The following is a 4384-nucleotide window of genomic DNA, read 5'->3' as shown; positions in this document are numbered from 1 at the left end:
GGCGACAGAGTGAGACTCCAACTCAAAAATAAATAAATAAATAAATAAACAGATCAGTTGTCCTAGGTTTAGAAAAAAATTACTGAAACTCCTGTCTTTTTTCTTATGTATATATAAAATATATGATGATAGCTCACTGTAATCCTTAACTCCTGGACTCAAGCAATTCTCCCTCCCAAGCACTGGGATTACAGGCATGAGCCACCATCCTCGGTCCCTTATTATATTTTTAAAGTATAACTTCATTTGAAGGCCAAGAGAATAGCAAAATATATCCTTAGTAAAGCATGTGAAAGTGCAGTATAAATAAAATACCAGAACAAAATATCTTTTTTAGAAAAATAAATAGAGGCAGGTTCTCATTATGTTACCCAGACTGGTCTTGAACTCCTGGGCTCAAACAATCCTCCTACCTCAGCCTCCCAAAGTGCTGGGATTACAGGAATGAGCCACTGCACGTGGCCAAACATATCTTTACTTCTATGTTTCTGTATGCCCAATATGTTTCTAAGACACTGTTCTGAGATCATCCTCTAAAGGGAAATAGTAGATGAAGCTGTCCAAATATAACTCCAGTGAACTATGCTGGAGACGCAGTCAAGGGGGTCGAGGTTTATCATCAGCCTGCTGACGACATTCTTTGTTACTTTTCTAGACTGTTGCCTATTACTTTCAAGGTTCTCTTGTCATTCCAAATGCCCTTTTATCCTGGGCTTCCTTTTTAAAAAGAGCTTTACTAAGGTCACATAATTCACAGAGTCAAGGTTGACTTGCATTTCCCTAATGAATAATGATGTTGGGCATCTTCTCAAATGCGTACGGCTGTTTGTACATACTCTTTGAAGAAATGTCTACTAAAATCCTTTGCTCACTTTCTAGATGGGTTGTTTGTCTTTTTATTATTGCATTTGAAGTTCTGCACTCCTTTTAAAATTGAGGCGTTAGATAAAAATGAAGTTTTTAGAATTTATGTAATCTTGGTGTTAACCTGATGCTAGACATTAGCCTAGCAGTATTTCTTCATGTCAAAATGTCAGGAACACCTACCAGATTCATTTGGGAACTTTCCCAATGTTAAGGGGGAGATATTATACAAGATAACAATTTGATTTTTTTAAAAAATGACAACATGAATGTGCAGTTCAAAAAGGAAAGGCCAAACACAGTGACTCACGCCAGCACTTTGAGAGGCTGAGGTGAGAGGATGGCTTGTGCCCAGGAGTTTGAGACCAGCTCAGGCAACATAGGGAGAGCCCATCTCTATGAAAAATACATCAGTCAGGCATAGTAGTAGCACATGCCTCTAGTCCCAGCTACTAGGGAGGCTGAGGTCAAGGATCGATTGAGTCCAGGAGGTCGACGTTACAGTGAGCTATGATGGCACCACTGTACTCCAGCCTGGGCAACAGACCAAGACCCTATCATTAAATATAAATAAATAAAAATAAGAGGAATAAAAATACGAATAGCTAATAAATATATGTAAATATGCCCAAAGTCACTAGTAATAAAGAAAACACAACAATAAAGAACATCTAACAATATCATTTTCTTTCCTCTCAGTTTGGCAAAATTATTTAAAAATTGATGCTAATTTCTTCTTCTTTTTTTTTTTTTTGAGTTGGAGTCTCACTCTGTCGCCCAGATTGGAGTGCAATAGCATGCTCACAGCCACTGCAGACTCAACCTGCTGGGCTCAGGCAATCCTTCCGCCTCAGCCTTCCAAGTAGTTGGAACTACAGGCACATGCTACCACACCTGGCTAATTTTTTTTTTATTTATTGTAGAGATGAAGTCTCACCAAGTTGCCCAGGCTGGTCTCGAACCTGCAGGCTCAGGCAATCCTCTCGCCTTGGCCTCCCAAAGTGCTGGGATTATAGGCATGAGCCACCATACCCAGCCTAGATTCACTTCTAACAGAGAAAGTGGCAGAAGTGATGAGATGGCAATTCTGAAATTAGATTATAATAAGACCATGGCTTTCATCTTGAGAATGCTCTCTCTCTCCCTCCCTCATTTTCTCTTTGTTTCTGATTATCCACTGCCATGTTGTGAGGGCACTCAGGCAACCTACAAAGGGCCCATGTGGTGAGGAACTGAGGCCTATGAGCATCCACATCAGTGAGCTTGGAAGTGAATCTTCTTTTTTTTTTTTTGAGTTGGAGTCTCACTCTGTCGCCCAGGCTGGAGGGCAGTGGCACGCTCCCGGCCATCGCAGCCTTAATCTGTTGGCTCCGGCGATCCTGCCGCCTCAGCCTTCCAAGTAGCTGGAACTACAGGCGAGCGCTACCACGCCTGGCTAATTTTTTAATTTATTGTAGAGATGAGGTCTCACCAAGTTGCCCAGGTGGGTCGCGAACCCGCGGGCTCAGGCAATCCACTAACCTCAGCCTCCCAAAGGCGTGGGATTACAGGCTGAGCCACTGAGCCCGGCTGTGAATCTTCTTAGGGTTCCAACAGTCACATCAGTGAGTTTGGACATAAATCCGCCCAAGTTGAGCCTTCAGATGAGACTGCAGCCCAAGCTAACAGCTTTATTTCAACTTCATGAGAGAACTTGAGCCAGAAGCATCCAGCTAAGTCACATTTATTACTATAAATGTCTGGCTTTTTTTTTTAAAGGTTCTAAGTCTCTCATCTCCACAGCAATATGTAACTAATACACTGTCTTTTTTTTTTTTTTTTTTGAGTTGGAGTCTCACTCTATTGCCCAGACTGGAGTGCAGTGGTACACTCATGGTCATCCTAGTGCCAACTTGCTGGGCTCAGGCGATCCACTTCAGCCTTCCAAGTAGCCAGAACTACAGGTGTGCACTACCACACCTGGCTAATTTTTAATTTTATTGTAGAGACATGGTCTCACCAAGTTGCCCGGGGTGGTCTTGAACCTACGGGCTCAGGCAATCCATTTATCTTGGCCTCCCAAAGTGTTGGGAAAACAGGCTGAGCCACCAAGCCTGGCCAAAACACTATCTTATGTACTGCTAGCAGCATTGTCTGTGATAGCAAAAAGTTGGAAACAACCTAAATTTTCACCAGTAAAGTAATGGGTGAGTAAATTATGATTCCATCATACAATGAAAAATTATGCAATAATCCAGAAAAACAACACTGATTTAAGTGAGCTAAAATAGAAAGATGCTCACAATATATTAAGTTTTTTTAAAAGTAAGCAAGTATGTGTGTAGTATGTGATATAAATATGAGAGAGAGAGACTGGGCACATTGCGTACCTCACGCCTGTAACCCCAACAATTTGGGAGGCTGAAGTAGAAAGATCACTTCAGTCCAGCAGTTCAAGGTTATAGTGAGCTATGATCATGCCATTGCACTCATGCCTGGATGACAAAGCTAACAATCCTGTCTCAAAAAAAAAATAATTAAAAATAAATAAACAAACATGAGAGAGATAGCGACAGAAAGAAAGAAGAAAATATCCAAAGCCATAGAGAGAGGGAGAGTTACGGAGACAAAATTGTTAACAAAATTGTTAAATTGTTGGCTGGGCACTGTGGCTGAAGCCAGCACTTTGGGAAGCTGAGGTGAGAGGATTGATTGCCTGAGCCCACGGGTTGGAGACCAACCTAGGCAACATGGTGAGACCTCATCTCTACAATAAAATAAAATAACTAGTGGGCAAGGTAGCACATGTCTGAAGTTCTGGCTACTTGGAAGGCTGAGGTGGAAGAATTGCCGGAGCCCAGCAGGTCGATGCTGGGGTGGCCATGAACATGACACTGCCCTCCAGCCTGGGCAATAGAGTGAGACTCCAACTAAAAAAAAAAACATTGTTAAATTGTTAACAAAATATACTCCTGCCAAATGGGATAGAAGGGACAGGGAGAGAAGAAAAACTCCATCTTTTACTTTTGTACTCTTCTATTGAAAGAAGCATGTATTGCTTCTGTAATTTAAAAAGCAGTAAGGATAAAATATCTTCTGGCTCACAAAGTCATGCTAATTAATGTTTAGTACTAGAGCTGAACTGAAAAATTGGGTGCACTTTCACGGAGTCATGTATGCCTTACTTAATATCTAGAGGAAAAAAATATAACACTTGGGGTAAAATCAGTTCACATAAAAAATGTCAGAATTTCCTCAAGCTGTGTGCTCAGACAGGTAGCATATACATGCAAAGTATTATAAGATAATATATTTATCCATTTTTGTTTGTTTGTTTTGTTTTTATTGAGTTGGAGTCTCACTCTGTCGCCCAGACTGGAGTGCAGTACCTGCTCCCGGCCACCACAGCCTCGACCTGCTGGGCTCTGGCGATCCTTCTGCCTCAGTCTTCCAAGTAGTCGGAATTAGAGGCGCGCGCTACCACGCCTGGCTAATTTTTTGATTTATTGTAGAGATGAGGTCTCGCCTGCCCAGGCGGGTC

At 41.8% G+C, this 4384-nt stretch overlaps 1 protein-coding gene across 1 annotated transcript in view; it reads right to left on the bottom strand.

The window, feature by feature from the left end:
- RAD9B (RAD9 checkpoint clamp component B) overlaps positions 1-4384 on the bottom strand; it is a 47302-nt gene that overhangs the window by 28116 nt on the left and 14802 nt on the right. The window lies entirely within an intron of this gene.

This window comes from Carlito syrichta, unplaced genomic scaffold, assembly GCF_000164805.1.
Source record: "Carlito syrichta isolate Samal-C Ts95f unplaced genomic scaffold, Tarsius_syrichta-2.0.1 Scaffold314146, whole genome shotgun sequence".
Classification (NCBI taxonomy): domain Eukaryota; kingdom Metazoa; phylum Chordata; class Mammalia; order Primates; family Tarsiidae; genus Carlito; species Carlito syrichta.
The sequence above is the reverse complement of the archived record's forward strand: the minus strand, read 5'-3'. Positions and strand labels throughout refer to the sequence as shown.